We start from the raw sequence: 18,775 nt of genomic DNA on the forward strand, positions 1-18,775 counted from the left end.
AACTCTGCCTTAGACGCTGAAACCAATGACGCCAGCCTGGGCCTCAACGCTGGACCGAGTTCAAAACCAGAGCACTTTTATTGGGAGTCCGAAATTGAATTCACACTCCACAGCCCTCCACAAGGTCATACAAAGCACGCCTTTATTCTTTTTTGGAATCTGAAACCTTCCAACCTCCGGCTGATACTGACAATGAAGATGAACCCTATGATGGAGAGACAATTGTTTTGGATTTATTTGATGCTAATGGCCTGGAAAACTCTTGAGATACTGTCCATTCTTCGCCCAACCAGGCTATGGTATAGAAGAGTCCACCTTCTTGGTCACAGTGATTAGGAGGGCGACAGAAGTTTTAGACTTAACCCTGCCCATGGCAGAAGTAAAAATAAATGTCCTGACCGAGGTGCTCAATCCAGGCCAAACAAGTCAATAACCTCCTCTTCTGTTTAATTAAGCCCTTGCACACATGCTGGTGTGCACCTGGCCCATGCCAGGATCTTTCCGTGTGGTAAATTGATTAATGGCAAAATGGCATAGACCTGCTCCTGGAATTCCAGACTTTCAGTTCAAACACCCAACTACAGAGATCTTTGTGGCACAGGCATCTTCTCGTCGACATAACACTAATGCATTCCCCACAACCCCTCCCCCCTCCAAAAGACCATCAAAGCGCATGGAGATATTTGCAAGCGTATGGTTTCTACCAACAGCCTTGACCTCAGGTCCAGCAATACTAATTGCCTCCTGGGCAGGTACGTGCTTGCACTGTGGGACAGAGTGATGCCAGCTGTCCCAGCAGAAATACGGCCAAACTTACAACCTTGGATGGTCAATACGCAGCAAACTACTCTACCTGTACTGACCTGGCTATGACTGACTTTATTTATTTATTTATGCATTTTTATATAGCGCTGACTTTACCCGAAGGCGTCAGAGCGCTTCACAATAGGAACAGTAATGATACATGAGGAGAAAATTACAAGTGAACAAATTACAAAAGCAGACGTTAAGTTAGTAAGAGTGACAATTGTGAGCAAACAAAATACATTAGGTAGCAAACAGTGCATTACAGGAGGCAAAAGTGACAAGTGTGCAGGTTACAAGAGAAAACAAAGTACAATTCGAGGTATAATACTGCAATATATGCTAGACACTCAGGCACAAGAAAAACAGTTACCTAGGCAATGGTGGCACTTGTGCAAGCATCAAAAGCAAACAAAATGTGAGAGGTAGCAAACAGTGGCTCTGGACCTAATTGAATGTAGAGGATGAAGTAGAGTCCTACCCAAGGGGATGCACCCACACCCCTCCTCCAGGCAGGAGTAAGTACTCCCACCTCTATGATAATAAAAGTCTGGGCGCTTGCAGAATTTCAAGGACGGAGTCCACTTCTAATAATATTTGTCAGCCCGAGCCCAGGCACGAATGTTACTGGAGGCTGGCAACTGCAACTTCTTAACTTTGTCAGCATGCGTTTAGGAGGATGATGGCTAAAATGGGGGTAAAGAAAAGCACACCGTGCAGTACCGAGTCCTTGTGGACTGTCTAGGAAACGGTGATTACCGTATCCGACAAGATCCGACACCAAGGCGTTCAGAAGTTAATAAATGCAATATTTATTGCCAGTTCTGACAATTTGGTAATAGGAATGACAAACGATGCGCTGTTTATTGCACCTGACAATTACAGAAGGCAATAAACAGCGCATCGTTTGTCATTCCGATTCCTGCTGAAATAGGTGTGTGAGTGTGTGCAGGGATTGCAACTTAACTGACTGTTGTTACCTGGATGTCAGTGGCATAGCGTGGTGCTTCGACACCATGCCTGTATTCGCTCCACGGCAGCACGCCCTCTCCCTGGCTGCACAGGAAGTAGTGGGCTGCTCAGACGTCACGCGCTGGAGCGTTTTGCAAGCAGGTCACGTCATGTGCGTAGGGCTTGCACGTCAAACGACGGCCGCGCGGCACTGGCCCGTTGCGGTCGCCTTTATAATTTATTTGGGTACACTGACTGACAGTAGTGTCAGTCAGTGTACCCAAATAAATTATAAAGGCGGCCGCAAAGGCCAGTGCCGCGCGCCCGCCACCGCCCTCAAAGTAGTGCCGCCTGGGGCGGACCGCCCCCACCGCACCCCCCAAGATACGCTAGTGTGTTTAGGGTAGTGTTGTAGTGTATGTGTAGTGTAGGGGGTAGTGTTTTAGGGTTTAGGGTAGTGTTGTAGTGTATGTGTAGTGTAGGGGGTAGTGTTTTAGGATTTAGGGAAGTGTTGTAGTGTATGTGTAGTGTAGGGTAGTGTTTTAGGGTTTAGGGTAGTGTTGTAGTGTATGTGTAGTGTAGGGTGTAGTGTTTTAGGGTTTAGGGTAGTGGTGTAGTGTATGTGTAGTGTAGGGGTAGTGTTTTAGGGTTTAGGGTAGTGTTGTAGTGTATGTGTAGTGTAGGGTAGTGTTTTAGGGCAGTGCTGTAGTGTATGTGTAGTGTAGGGGGTAGTGTCTTAGTGTTTAGGGTAGTGTTGTAGTGTATGTGTAGTGTAGGGTAGTTTTTTAGGGTTTAGGGTAGTGTTGTAGTGTATGTGTAGTGTAGGGGGTGATGTTTTAGAGTTTAGGGTAGTTTTGTTGTGTATGTGTAGTGTAGGGTAGTGTTTTAGGGTTTAGGGTAATGTTGTAGTGTATGTGTAGTGTAGGTGGTATTGTTTTAGGGTTTAGGGTAGTGTTGTAGTGTATGTGTAGTGTAGGGTAGTGTTTTAGGGTTTAGGGTAGTGTTGTAGTGTATGTGTAGTGTAGGGGTAGTGTTTTACGGTTTAGGGTAGAGTTGTAGTGTATGTGTAGTGTAGGGTAGTGATTTAGGGTTTAGGGTAGTGTTGTAGTGTATGTGTAGTATAGAGGGTAGTGTTTTAGGGTTTAGGGTAGTGTAGTAGTGTATGTGTAGTGTAGGGTAGTGTTTTAGGGTTTAGGGTAGTGGTGTAGTGTATGTGTAGTGCAGGGTAGTGTTTAGGGTGTAGGGTAGTGTTGTTGTGTATGTGTAGTGTAGGGGATAGTGTTTTAAGGTTTAGGGTAGTGTTGTAGTCTACGTGTAGTGTAGGGTAGTGTTTTAGGGTTAGGGTTGTGTTGTAGTGTATGTGCAGTGTAGGGGGTAGTGTTTTAGGGTTTAGGGTAGTTTTGTAGTGTATGTGTAGTGTAGGGGAAGTGTTTTAGGGTTTAGGGTAGTGTTGTAGTGTATGTGTAGTGTAGGGGAAGTGTTTTAGGGTTTAGGGTAGTGATGTAGTGTATGTGTAGTGTAGGGTAGTGTTTTAGGGTTTTGGGAAGTGTAGGGGCGTGGAGGGTAGTGTTGGGAAAAAAATAAAAATAGAATCTTTTTGCGTAGTACAATACTGCGAAGTAATGTACTGCTAAGTAATGCCAATTTAATGCTTTTATTTCATTTTGCGAAGTAATGGTATGCGTAATAAAATACTGCTAAGTAAAGGCATTTGCGAAGTAAAAACTTTGTAGAAAAGACATGCTAAGTAATAGCATGCTAAGTAACGTCATACATTCGTTCACCACAGCTACCACTAGGATAGCTTTCTATAAGGTTGTCTTTAACCTACCATCAATAAGGGGTCATTTGGACTGGTACAAGGTGCCCACTGGAATAGTGGACAGCATATGCCAGGCCAACATCTCACATTGGGGTGCAGCGTGTGGGATTCCAGCTTGCATTGTTTTACCAGATAATGTCAAGTGCTGATCATTTGAAAAACCACTAAAGGTACCATAGGTACATATAATACAAGCTTAAAACACAGTAAGTTCTACTGAACTTAGAGTTGCGGGTCAAGGGCTTAGCACACCCTTTCTACAACTCAAGAGAGTCCAGTAGGTACCCAACTAGAGTAGGTAGTGCATACACCACACCTCACTAGTTATGTCTTCAGGGGCAGGACCTAGTGTGTCCTTGCCAGATGTCAGTAAATTACAGACTTCCAAATATGACACATTCCCTTTTTCAGAGTTAAGGGCTCTGTGTACTATGAGGAAACTGAAGACTGTCAAAGAGGTATTGCTCTTAGATGACCTGAAGAAGGCTTCAGATCCTGTAAGGGTAGACATTGGGTTGGGAGCAGCAGATGAGGATGATCCTAGTGGTCCAATCCCACAGGATTCAGACTCTGATGCTGACCAGGAAGTTGACAATGAACTAGACCTGGAGAACCCAGCTCCTACTGGAGATGAGGAAGGCCAAAGAGGCCCTCTCATTGTCCCCCCAGGAAGAGATGATGGTGTGCCCAGAATACCAAGATCACCTGCGGTGGAATCTAATCATTGTGGCACATCTATAGGGACCTTCTCATATGAGAGCTACCTCCCAGGAGAAGAGGGAGTATCAGGTGAGAATGGAAGAGGCTCAACTGAGAATAAGGAGACAAAAAGTAGCGTTAGAAAAGGAGACCCTAGAGCTTCAAAGAGCAAGAAACAAGATGGGGCTAGAGCCCCCTGGTGGCAGCAACTTCCCTAGTGGTAGGGAAAGGTCTTATGACCATAGAAACTGTTAGATTTCAGGGTCTCTAGTTGGCACAGGTAGGTACTTGGGACAAATAGGGACCCTGGCCTCTAGTCAGAGTAAAGGGGATACACTCTTTAGATAACCCCTGCTCACCCCCTTGGTAGCTTGGCGCGAGCAGACAGGCTCCTCAAAGGCAATGTGTAAAGTATTTGTACCAACACTCACAGTAACACAGTGAAAACACCACAGATGGACTCCACACCAGTTTAGAAAAATAATAGTATTTAATCTAAACTAAACAAGACCAAAACGACAAAAAATCAACATACACAGTTCAAGAATATGATTTCAAAAGAGTACTTATGGTTGCGTTAAAATAATCCACGTTGCGTCACGTTTTAGCCAAAAGTACCTTTAGATGCGACAAAGGTTCAAAGTGAAAGCTGCAGCGTTGAAAAACAAGCGATGTGTCATTCCTGAGACCCTGGGGAGGCGATGCGACAACCCCGCTGGACGCAGCGGGCGTGTTGCGGTGACTCCGGTCTGTATGGGGAGGGATGAGATACCTTGTGTGGATTCCGGTGCGCAGGTTTTGTAGGAAGTATCTCGCAAAGGTACGATGCGGCGATCTTCGGGATGTCGACGATCTCAGGTGTGGCGGCGATGTGCAGTGCAGCGTCGATCTTCTCCTCTTGCGGCCCCTCGATGCGATGGTTCTGTGACGGCTCTCGCAGCGCCCTGCGATGATCTCGATCTTCGCGGCGGCGGGAAATTCCTCGCAATGTCGGGGATGCGCTCTGCAAGCGAGCGATGCATGAAACATTGCAGAAAATCTTAGTTTCTTCTTGTCCAGCTTCCCAAACATCATGTACAACATCCAGAGGCACCACAACTGGCTCAAGCAATCTAGGAAGGACAGAACTCTCTCAGTAGAGTTCAGAGGGGAAGCTGGTGGTGAAGTCTTTTTGTTCCTGGGACTTCCTAACAGGGAGCCAGCTCAGCTCAGGCCCTTGGAGATCTCTACAAGCAAGGGGACACAGCACAAAAGGAAAGTACTTCCCCTCTCCTTGGCAGCAAAGCAACTGCAGGTCAGCCCACAAAACACAGCAGAGCAGTCCTTCCTCTTCAGTATTCCAGCTTTCTACTTGGCAGAGGTTCCTTCTTGATTCCAGGATGATCTAATTTTCTGTAGTCTGGGGTCCTAAACTTATATCCCTAAAAGTCTTTGTTCCCTTTGTGCAGGAGGGCTCTGAGCCCGGCGGATCCAGTTCTGGGTGTTCCTTGAGCACTTTGTTTTCCTTGCTTCTCCTTTCCTTTCAGAGAGAGGGGCAGGCTCGTCAGCTGCCCAGCAGGAGGTAGAGCTAGCATTGTGGAAGGCTGGCACAGTTCAATTCAGGCCCAGGTGCTATCCCCTCTCACCACTCTAGATGCAGATGGCGCTATTCAGCCTAGGGATGGCCAACTCAGCCTCTGGGAGCCACTCAGCCCCTGCCACTCACAAACCAGTCAGTCAATTCACAAACAGGCCAAGGCACACAGAAAGGTCAGACAAGAGAACTACCACTTTCTAAAAAGAGCTGTTCTCAAACACAGGATTTAAAAAACACATTTCCTAAAAGATGTGTTATTAAATTCTGAGTTCAGGGATACCAGACTTTTATGTCCTATGGGAAGATATGCAGGTAACCACTGTACACAGCATTCCCCATTATAGCCTATGGGCAAGATAGCCATACAGCAGTGATAAACAAAAATGGCTGTAAATCATTTACGGAGCATGTCAACCACACTGGTACATGCTTTACCTCTCAAATACACTGCACCTTGCTCAGGGGGGTACCTCGGGCCTTCCATAGGGGTGTCCAATGTGTACAGAAAGGGAAGGGTTAGGCCTGGTCAGTGGGGACACTGTCCAGGTTGACATGGCAGTTTGCAGACTGAACACAGGCCCTGCGGTGGCAGGCCTGAGACACCACTTTAGGGATACTATTTTGGTTGGCACAATCAGTGCTGCAGGCCCACTAGTAGCATTTGAATCCCCAGCCCTGGGACACTCAGTTCATTTAACTAGGGACTTATTGGTAATACAAATATGCCAATCATGGATAACCAATTACAATAATAATTTACACAGAGAGCATATGCAATTTAGCACTGAGCAGCAATGGTAAAGTGCCCAGAGTCCTATTGCCAACAACCACAGGTCAGGAAAAATAAAGGAGGAAGAAGCAAAAAGTTTGGGGATAACCCTGCAAAAAGGGCCATTTCCCTCAGAAACCGTAACAAGATTGTCTCTCCCTATCAGACAGGGGATGACATCCACAAATGGATAACTGCACTGGAGAGGGCCTGCAAAGTACAGAATGTACCCCAGGAGCAGTGGGCCGCAATCTTGTGGCTTTCCTTTGCAAACAAAGGAAGAGACAAGCTCCTCACTGTCAGAGAAGAGGATACTGATGATTACAAAGTCCTGAAGAGTGCTCTGATAGATGGGTTTGGCTGGCTTAACCACCGAGCAGTATAGAATACAGTTCAGAGATACCCAAAAGGCACGGACTCAGGACTGGGTTGACTTTGTAGATTGTGCTACTAAGGCTCTGGAGGGCTGGTTATTGGGCAGAAAAGTTTGTGACTATACAGGATTGTATAATATGATCATGAGGGAGCAGATCCTTAATAACTGTCAAAATCAGCTATTGCATCAGCACCTGGTAGACTTTGATCTGACCTCTCCCCAAGAATTGGAAAAGAAGGCAGAAAAATGGGTCAGAACCAGGGTGAAGCAGAAGGTACAGAACCAAGGTGGTGACCAAAAGAAGCAAGATCAAAAAGGTAGGGAGAAGGGTAAAGACCAGAAGTCTTCACAAGGTCCCCAAAAAGCTTCTAATGGTGGGAATCCCTAATCTTCCAAATAGAAAGAAGGCCCAAGAAAACCATGGTGTAAAGTCTGTAAACAAAATAGCCATTGGACCAGTGACTGCACCAAAAAGGATGCAGCACCAGCCACCATTGCCCCTAAGGGGTACAAAAGGGGGTGGTGATGGATGGAACATCTGAACCAATCAAACACTCACACCCAGTCAACAGATCTGGGTTTAATCCATCACCGTTCTTTAGCCCACTACGCCACCCCAGTTCAGACATGGCCATATGCAAATCAGCCTGACCCTGTGCCTCATGGGAACAGTCCAGCCCGAACTGCCAAGCTATGCCTTCCCTGGACCGGAAACACGCTTCCGAGGACTGGTTTCTGGCATTTCAGCCGTCTTCAGACCAGCTTGCTTGAATCCAGTGGCAAAGTGAGGAAGGGACTCACGTCTGAGCATACCCTGCCAACTTATGGACCAGGTGCCTTCCAATGAAAGGAGCAGTAGGGTTAAGGCAGTGCCTTCCCCCCTGACTCAGAGTGATGATCACTCTATTGAGGGAGATGATTGTGAGCCTGAAGAAGGAACTGTCTAAGTGGAGCTTGAGCCTGATTAGGTTGAGTTCTTGGGGACAGGGGGCCCTTCCAGGGCAGATCTGAGTCATCTCTTTAACCCCTCAGACAGCAAGCTTCCGCTGAGGCTGCTGGGAATGCTAGTGAAAGAGTGGGGATTGACATTGTTGGCCCGATGGATCCTCAGACAGCATTTGGGCACAGGTTTATCCTAGTGGTAGAGGATCATGCCACAAGGTACCCAGAAGCTATTCCCATTAGGACCACTGGAGCACCTGTTGTGGCAAGAGCCCTCTTGGGAGTGTTTTCTAGTATCTGGCAGAGGTGCATACTTTATGTCTAGCTACTTGACTACAATGTGGAAGGAATGTGGAGTGAACTATACATTCACCACACCCTATCATCCACAGTGCAATGGTTTAGTTGAAAGGTTCATCAAAACCTTAGAGGGTATGATTAAGGGTCTCCCAGAAAAGCTCAAGCAGAGATGGGACATCCTGCTACCCTACTTTTTGTTTGCATACAGGGGGTTCCTCAGAAGGGGGTTGGCTGCAGTCCGTTTGAACTTCTGTTTGGGCACCCTGTCAGAGGACCACTCTGTCCGGTGAAGGAGGGATGGGATTTACCTCTCAAACCCCCTAAACAGGACATTGTGGACTATGTACTTGGTCTCTGCTCCAGGATGGCCGGGTACATGAAAAAGGCAACTAAAAACCTTGAGGCTAGTCAGGAATTACAGAAAGCCTGGCATGACCAAAAGGCTGTACTGACTGTTTACCAGCCAGGACAAAAAGTGTGGGTGTTGGAACCTGTGGCCCCAGCAGCTCTCCAAGACAAGTGGAGTGGACCCCACACTATTGTTAAACGAAAGGGAGAGGTTACCTATTTGGTAGATCTTGGAACTCCCCAAGCCCCCATAGGGTGCTTCATGTCAACAGATTGAAACCATATGTTGACAGGGCAGACATGGGCTTGCTAATGGCTACTGATGAAGGACAGGAGGAAGAGAGTGACCCTCTCCCAGACCTGCTCTCTCAGAACCCTGATAATGGATCAGTTGTTGAAGTAGCCTTGGCAGGCAGCCTCACTGATCAGCAGCAAACTGATTGCAGACACGTTCTAAAACAGTTCAGACATATGTTTTCCCGGACTCCAAGTTAGACTAACTGGTGCACTCATGAAGTGGACAATAGGGACAGTCTGCCTGTTAAAAGTAAGATTTACAGGCAACCTGATTATGTCAGGAAATGTATCAAGACAGTAGTCTAGAAAATGTTGGAACTGGGAGTTGTTGAACCCTCAGATAGCCCTTGGGCCAGTCCAGTGATCTTGGTACCAAAACCTCACACCCAGGGTGGTAAGAGAGAGATGAGGTTTTGTGTAGACTATAGAGGTCTCAATGCAGTTGATGGAGCAAGGATTCGCACATGAAGAGACTTGCTTGTACTCATGAACCTCGAAAAACGTTAATAAAGTAACCAACATGTTTGTTTTTACTAATTTTGCATATTTTACAACAATATTGGGTGTCCGAGTGAAACTTGCTTATGTGTTGAATAATCCTAATACGCTTGCATTTAATATGGCTGCTGCTACGCGAGGTTTCTACTGCGCATGCGTCTGTCATACTCACGTGACATGACGTATTCATTATTTTGGAGGGAAGCTGCAGCTTCTGCGCACTAGTGCTAATATGGCTGCTCTATGTTTTCACATGCTAGAAGCTTGCACTGCTGTTTTCGGCAAACTGTTCGTTCTGCCTAATCCTAATGCTATAGTTAAAATTAAGATCATGGGTATAGAGTAGAAATACACGGTATACAGTGTATTCATTTATTCTGTGTCCTAATAATGTTTCTTTCTACTTTTCATATATCGTAATCTTTGGGCTTGGGGGACGTTGTTACTCCATTTTGAAAGTCCTTCTGCGCATGACAAGCTCCAGAGAAAAGCTGAAGTCATTTGTCATTGAAACCAAGCCAAAGACAGTTACAGCCAAGATGTGTCTGGGAAACTGAACACTCACCTTGCAAGAGAAAGCTAAACTGTACCCGTTGTATTAGAAATGTATTAAATGTTAAATTCTCCAATGTTGGGTGGAATAAAGATGTCATGAGAAAATAAATTAATGGGCGGGAACATAAAATTAATATTCAACACTGAAGTATCAAAGTTTGGTGTGGTGTGACAACCTCTCCTCCTCCTTTGTCCAATCGAAATTGGGGATCCTTCCACTTGCAACATTGGGGGGTGGTACACTGACCTGGAAAATAGTATAACTAGCGTAGGTTTAAATTGTCTGACTTGTCCGAATAGCCGACCTGTCACTGACCCAACGCACTCAATAGGTGACTAAGAGCAGAGGGCTGCGGAGCACTCTGTCATAAGCTTCGCGGACCCAATCGGGGTCTGGGAAGTTGAGGTGCTGGCGGAGCACTTTGTCGGTAAAATTGATAACCCAATCGGGGTTCTGAATGTTAGCTGCAGAGAGGGAGTAGTGCAGGCGTTGCAACTGAACTGCGGGTGCTGGTCTTAACCTTTGGTGGACTGGTCCTGTTCCAAATCTGGATTATCTTGTCCTGATTCTGACCTGCACCTGCTGACCTACTGGCAACTGCAACTTTCGGGGTGCCCTAGTATGAGCTGAGCCCCTCTGCAGCTTTCTGAATCCCTTCCTTATAGCTGTTCTGTGATACAGCCATACCATACACTCTGTGTATGGCAACTGCAACTTTCGGGGTTTCTGTCCCTAACTGACCCGTGGCCAGGGTTGGTCTTCACACCATTCTAGGTAAATATAAATCTGTGTGGGTATCGTCGTTATATTACTGTTTGTCCCCTTCTTTACCTTCCCTAAAAATTGACAAAAGCTTTGATTGCATATGTTTCTTTTTTCTTACCCTTCCCTTTTTATGATAAAATCGTCATTTGATTTAATAGTGTGTTCCATTTTCTTACCTTCCCTATAGTTATATGCTCAAACTATTTTCCGTGATTGCATATTATGTTCCCTCTTCCTACCCATCCTTTGATAATTGCTTAAAGCTGTGTTATTTAGCATGCTCCATTTCTTTACCTACCCTTAGACAAATGATGCATGTTTGTTTAAATTTTAATAGCATGTTCCCTGTTCTTACCTTCCCTTTACATTGCTAAATGATTGGCATAATATATCTATTGCATAGCTATACATTATTTCTGATTTTCGTTATTGAAAGTCTTATTGTGTTCAATCTGTGGATCATGACCATTGATGAAGTTTAGATAAAGAGTTTAAAACTTTCCCGAGGCTGTGGTTATTATATGAGTGCATATGTTATTTGCTACCTAATTGATTCTAACTCCCTGATTCAATAGGTTACAGGTACCAGTGACAAGGATTGGTAAGTCAATGGTATAGGACCTCGTAGGTAAAATATCTGGCAGTTAGAGCATAGGTTACCTGATTTTAGAAATGTTAATTGATTATGGGCCCAGGTAAATATGGTAAATTTATAGTCGGGTGACCTGCGCGCTCAATCACAGTCACTAGGACTGATGCCAATCCAATTTCAAGAGCAGATGAGCTTATAGACACTTTGGTCTCAGCCAGTTTCTCAGCACATTTGATCTAACAGCTTGCTACTGGCAGATCAGACTAGCTGATGATGCAAAGCCAAAGACAGCATTCACAACCCCATGTGGACATTATCAATTTGTGGTAATGTCCTTTGGTCTGAAGAATGCATCTGCCACTTTTCAAAGGTTGGTGAATACAGTCCTAACAGGCCTGGAAGACAACTGTGCAGCTTATCTTGATGATATTGCTGTGTTTAGCTCCACCTGGAAGGATCACCTGGTCCCCCTGAGAAATGTTTTGGAGGCTCTGCAAAAGGCAGGCCTAACTATCAAGACTACTAAGTGCCAGATAGGGCAGAGTCAGGTTGTGTACCTGGTCTACCTTGAAGGTGGAGGTCAGGTTCAACCATTTCAGAGCAAAATCCAGACCATCAAGGACTGGATTGTTCCCACTACCCAGACTCGGGTCAGAGCTTTCTTGGGCCTGACTGGATACTATAGAACGTTTGTCAAGGGGTATGGATCCATTGTGACACCCCTGAATTACTTAACTTTTTGCCTATACTTTCCCCTGAGGCGGAAGCCGGGGGCTCTATACTCTTTCTCTGTTCATTGCTACTTTCACGATCCTGATTAGAAAAGGACTTGCATTTTAACTATTGTATATATTTTAACCGTCCAATTTTAACTTGCACTCCCCTGTACTTCGGCGTGAGATTTGTGTCGCACCGAAGCCGCCAACACCTCTTTCTTGCACGGCGCAGCCGATTTCAGGGCTGACACCGTGACTTGACCCACCTCAGCCGCCATCTTGCAGGGAGGAAAGGGTGGCGGTACAGTTGTTGAACGCCTGCCGCCCTCCCAGCACATTTAAGGGACGCATTGCACAACCGCAGTGACATTTGCCTATACTTTCCCCTGAGGCGGAAGCCGGGGGCTCTATACTCTTTCTCTGTTCATTGCTACTTTCACGATCCTGATTAGAGAAGGACTTGCATTTTAACTATTGTATATATTTTAACCGTCCAATTTTAACTTGCACTCCCCTGTACTTCGGCGCGAGATTTGCGTCGCACCGAAGCCGCCAACACCTCTTTCTTGCACGGCGCAGTCGATTTCAGGGCTGACACTGTGACTTGACCCACCTCAGCCGCCATCTTGCAGGGAGGAAAGGGTGGCGGTACAGTTGTTGGACGCCTCCCGCCCTCCTAGCACATTTAATGGACGCATTGCACAACCGCAGTGACATTTGCCTATACTTTCCCCTGAGGCGGAAGCCGGGGGCTCTATACTCTTTCTCTGTTCATTGCTACTTTCACGATCCTGATTAGAGAAGGACTTGCATTTTAACTATTGTATATATTTTAACCGTCCAATTTTAACTTGCACTCCCCTGTACTTCGGCGCGGGATTTCCGTCGCACCGAAGCCGCCAACACCTCTTTCTTGCACCGCGCAGCCGATTTCAGGGCTGACACCGTGACTTGACCCACCTCAGCCGCCATCTTGCAGGGAGGAAAGGGTGGCGGTACAGTTGTTGGACGCCTCCCACCCTCCTCAACACCTCCCACCCTCCAACATATATAAAAACACTAGACCGACCCGTCCGCAGCGGGCGCGCCAAAGGCAAGCCCGTCTGCGCCCGTCCGCGTCGGGACTGGGCCTAGGGCCATGACCCCTGGCCAGGCTCTGACTGATCACTATCCTGTCTATTCCCGTACATCTTTGATGGAGCTCCGATGCCCCCCCACTTCCCGTTGCATAGTGCATGATCCATCACTAGTATCAAGCAATGTTACTTCTACATGCCCGCACTGCAACAGTGAGATACCTATAAATAACACCAAACTTCACTCTAAATCACAAACCAATTTTAAAGAAGTTAATATTTTCATGGCACTCATTAACGCGCGGTCACTGTGCAAGCACAGTCAGGAAATAGCGGATCTTATTACGGATAATATTTTGGATGTCCATTTTATCACGGAAACCTGGACAGATGACTCGTCAGATCCCGACCTAGCGATCGCAGTACCTCAGGGTTACAAAGCCTACCGACAGGACAGGGTAAGAAAAAAGGGAGGCGGGCTTGTTCTTATAGCTAGGGAAGAGTTCGCAGTCAGAACTTTACCCATTCCAGTTACCTCATGTGAAGCCTTGCAGTTCGGTATTAAGCTCACTGCCCTCTCTAATTTTAAGGGAGTACTCTTATACCGACCTCCAGGAACAAAGCCAGGTTTTCTTGCCAATCTAAGCACTATACTGGAATCACTAGCCACCGAAGAGTCCTTCACAGTCTGGGTGATATGAATTTTCTCCTAGAACAAGATAATGATAAGGATACTTGTGCCCTCATTTCAGACCTGGAAACACTGGGTCTCAGACAACTGGTTACATCCCCTACCCATCAGGCGGGACACACCTTAGACGGTATCTTCTCCAATGTCGAGAGCTTCCATATATTAAATATTTTACCTATGCCTTGGACCGACCACTATGCCCTATTTAGTAAAATTACAATCAATGAACCCGCAAGTAAGAAAATTACTATCCACGCCCCGGGCTCCTTTAAAGTATGGAAGAACATAAATCAGACAGAATTAACAAAACAGCTGGACTGTACACGTCCCTCTCTGTCTATTGAACCCAACACTGCAACTCGACAATTTCAGGATTGGCTAGGCCACGCCACTAATCTTCTAGTACCCGCTAAATTCCAATCCAGGAACAGAACCACACCGACCACCCCGTGGTATACAGAGGAACTAAGAATGCAAAAAACACTTAGTAGGACTAGGAAAAGGCATTGGAGAAGAACCTATGATACAGAGAGTAAGACCAAATATAAAGAATCACTGGCCGTTTACAAAGCGATGATGATTGATGCTAAAAAAACATTCTTTTCGGAGCAAATTGAAAAAGCAAAAAATTCAAGCAGGCAATTATACGATATCACTAAAACTTTGTCAGGTAATGCTCTGGATCTTACCCCTCCCCCTTCTCAACTACTTTGCGATGCACTGGCCAACTTCTTTTTCTCTAAAGTAGACGATATCTACCAAGCTTTTACCTCAAAAACCAACACGACTATAGCGTCTCCTTATGATCTGCCTTCGGGAAATGCATTCACCAGGTTCAAAGCTCTCATGATTGACCAAACAAATATTATTGTCTCCTTGATTAAAACGGGATCTGCATTAGATCCTTGTCCTTTTTCAGTTCTTCTACCAGTGATGGACACTATCATCCTGGTCATTACTCAAGTTTGCAACTTCATATTGGGTTCTGATACATATCCGGATTCCCTAAAAAATACCCTGCTGAAACCACTATTGAAGAAACCTAGTCTGGACAAAGATGAACTAAAAAATTACAGGCCTATAGCAAGTCTCCCTTTTTTAGCCAAAGTGGCTGAAAAAGCCATGAATCAACAACTATCAGAGCATGTAGAGAAACATCGATTATTGGACGATACACAATTCGGTTTCCGCAAGTACCACGGTACTGAAACCGCCTTAATCAAAGCCGCAGACGATGTCAGAGCAATTCGAGACCAGGGAGGGACAGCAATCATGGTACTGCTGGATCTATCGGCGGCTTTCGACGCGGTCGACCATAAGATCTTGGTCGACCGTGTCGGAAAGATGGGCATTCCCCATACAGCTAGAGCTTTGCTCGCATCCTTTCTGGCTGATAGAACACAGGCTGTCACCCTGGGGCCATACCAATCCGCCAAGCTCTCGTTACCATGTGGGGTTCCTCAAGGCTCATCTCTAAGTCCGACACTATTTATTATCTATGTGTCGGACCTTGCTAATGTTATCAAAGCACATGGGATGAGTCTAACCTCCTATGCTGACGATACGCAATTAGTTCTGGCTATCAAAGGTGACGGATGTAAGGTGGCAAAACGCTTTAAAAATGGAATGCTAGAAATCGGAGAGTGGATGACATCTAATTGCCTTAAGTTGAACTCTAAAAAGACGGAGGTGGTCATTTTTGGACCCATCTTACCAGGTTGGTCAGCAGCCTGGTGGCCACCAGCCTTTGGAGCCCCTCCCAGCCCGGCCTCAAAGGTCAGGAATCTGGGAGTAACTTTTGACGAGGGTCTCAACTTTGTGGCACATGCAAACAAAATAGCGGCCACAGCCCACTATCAACTAAGAATGATCAGGAAAATTAGCCCGTTTCTGCCAGATGCAGCCGCTAAAACACTGGTCAGTTCTTTAGTTTTATCGTCCCTTGACTACTGCAATGGCCTATTCCTAAACGCCCAGCTCAGGGTAACTAATATGTTACAGACGATACAGAATGCAGCAGAACGTCTGCTCTCTAAAACACCTACGTTTTCGGCCATAGCGGACACAATTAAGAAATACCACTGGCTGACGATCCGGAATCAGATCAAGTTCAAATCACTTTGTATAGTGTACAAGGCACTCAACAACCAAGGACCGCATTTTCTCAAGGACCAGCTGATACCCTATAAACCTGCTAGACAGCTCCGATACTCCACTCTTAACCAACTAGTGGTCCCACGTTACAAAACAGTTTCCTGGGGTGACCGCCGATTCCTAGTTGCGGCACCTAAATTATGGAACACCCTGCCTCAACACATCAGGTTAAGCCCCTCACTCTTGCAATTTCGCAGGAGATTGAAGACTTGGCTTTGTAATCAGTAGTACTGACTCATAAACCTTCCGGAGCCATGAATATCTAGGGGAAGTTATGCGAATAGTCTAGTGCCGAGACGCCTAAGGGTATTCGTTCGCGCTCAATAAATGGCAAAAATAAAATAAATAAATATATAAATAAATGAATAAAATAACTTCTAAAAGGATGTCTAAGAAAGTCCAGTGGACAGTAAACTGTCAAAAGGCATTAGATGACCTAAAGCAGGCCATGTGCACTGCACCAATTCTGCAAAGTCCTAGACCATAAGCCCCTCTTATGGCTAAAACAGATGAAGGTTGAAAACTCCAAACTTTTAAGGTGGTCCATTTCCCTACAGGGGATGGACTATACACTGGAACATAGACCTGGGAGTAACCATGCCGATGCAGATGGACTCTCCAGATATTTCTACTTAGAACATGAAGACTCAACTGGTCAAGGTTAGTTTAATGTCCCTGCGTTTGTGGAGGAGGAGTTGTGTAGGAGAGTAGGATCTGCTTACTATGGTTATCCCCACTTTTTGCTGTGTTTCACAGATTTATCGACTTTAGTCTGGCTGGGGCCCAGCTAACCAGGACCCCAGCCTAGCTGCTTCCTCTCTAAACTGATTGCATGTACATTAGGTACACTCCAGATTGATTACTGGGTTAGCCTTGTGAGTCCCTAGTACATAGTACCTTAGGTACCAAGGGCATAGGTACCCCAGAGGCCTACCAGGGGCTGAAGCATGTATTATGCCACCCCTGGTAAGCCTTCCAAAATGACACCACAGGTTTGCTACTGCAGCATGGGTAAGGTGGTGCTTGCACCTCTTACTTAGATATAGTATACCTATAGGTACCTTTTAAAACAGACACATATAAACCTATAAGTCACTTCTATGGCAGGCCTTGACAATCCTGGAGACAGAGTGCTTGGTTTTGTGTGTGAGTGTGCCCTAGTATGAGCTGAGCCCCTCTGCAGCTTGCAGAATCCCTTCCTTATAGCTGTTCTGTGATACAGCCATACCATACACTCTTAAGTGCATTATAACCCTACGGTTAATGCCAACTTTGGAATGGCTGCATCAAAACATGTTGTGCTTGGTGTCAAACACTTTGAAATACTACCCCCCCCCAGTTCTGGTGGGGGGTAGCATCCCACCCTTCTAGAGGGATAAGACATGTACACACTGGTCTACCCGGTGAAAGTTAAACAGAGCCCCAGCATCACAAAATGGATGCTGCTGCCACAGACACAAGTCTGACCTCCTGCTGCTGGATGAAACTCCGGCAGGGGAGGCCTGGACAATAGGTTTCCTGTCACAGGGAGGTGTAACCACCTCCCCAGACAGGCTTTAGAGTTTTGCGTGAATGCTTTTCAGACAGTGCCTGGGGCACACAAGGTGTCCATATGCATTTACCAGTTCAAACCGGTTGCTGGGGCAATCATCCCCAGCTCTGGCACAAAACTGGACATAGGGGAAAGGGGTGTAACCACCCCTTCCCAAGGTCCTCCAATTGGTGGGACCTTAGAGTTAGTCCAACCCCTAAACTTAGTATAAGTACAGGAACCCAGTCCATAGGACTTTATATTATCCTGAACGTAAATCTGCAATATTTATCTTGGAGCTTCAACATTCTATATTGACCTGAAGACTGAAGAATTCACCCTTGTGGTCAAAGAGTGACTCCCCTGTTCAAACAGGCACCAAAGAAGCATCTTGCCGGTCTGCATTTTTTAGGCTTCCCCCAGATCCCGAAAAATCTGTGACACAGGACACAGACTTCCAGACATCTCTGAGGCCGACACGAGACCCCAGCAAAGCTGAGACCTGTAGCCAATAAGAGAGACGTGAGACCGGAACTCCTGGACATCCAACACATTAGCTAGTGCAACAACTTCCTGAGCTTTCCCAAAGTTGTGCATTGGGCTACTTGTAGTCCAAGCCCTGAGCACCTTTTTCACCGAAGCTTGTGGGCCTACACTCCACAAGTGTTCCTTGGGCCTGATTCCTGCATTTCTGCTCATGGCCCCTTTGCAATCCCCGGTCCGTTGACTGGTGGGTCCCCATGAAGAAATCTCCTTTGTTTCTTGGGCTTTCCTGGATGCTCCAGACGTGCTCTGACTCCCCTCCAAAGTGTATGTCCCTCAAACCTTGCTGGTCTTGACCGAAGCCAATCTTTGTATTCTGTGTGAGTTGCTGTTGCCAAGGCTTGTTAGGTCCAATCTGGATACTGACGCTGCAGCACTCGACATCCGACGTGGGACAGCTTGAATCCTGCTCCTGGTTGTCGTCGACGCCTCCTGGTCCTCGTGGCTGAAGAGTCAAGCTTCACCTACATCACCTGAAAACACCTGACATCGGCCGGCTTCTCCTTGTTTTTGCCTCCCTGGTCACTGCCTAGTGACCCTGACTCTGTCCCCTCTGCTTTCATGTTCTTCAGATCTCTGATTCACCCTTTGATCCATCCGGACACTCTTCATCTGGTCGCCTGTGTTAGGAACTGGCCTAGAAGTCCTCCTTCTCCTACCATGTACACAACACCCATGTGACGGGCCGGGCGGGGTTAAAAGGGTTGTTTTCCCTGTACCCGGTGCTCGTTATCTTGAATTGTGGTTCCTGGTTCGTGCTGGGAGCTGT

The sequence above is a fragment of the Lissotriton helveticus genome, chromosome 5_1 (genome assembly GCF_964261635.1).
Source record: "Lissotriton helveticus chromosome 5_1, aLisHel1.1, whole genome shotgun sequence".
Classification (NCBI taxonomy): Eukaryota; Metazoa; Chordata; class Amphibia; order Caudata; family Salamandridae; genus Lissotriton; species Lissotriton helveticus.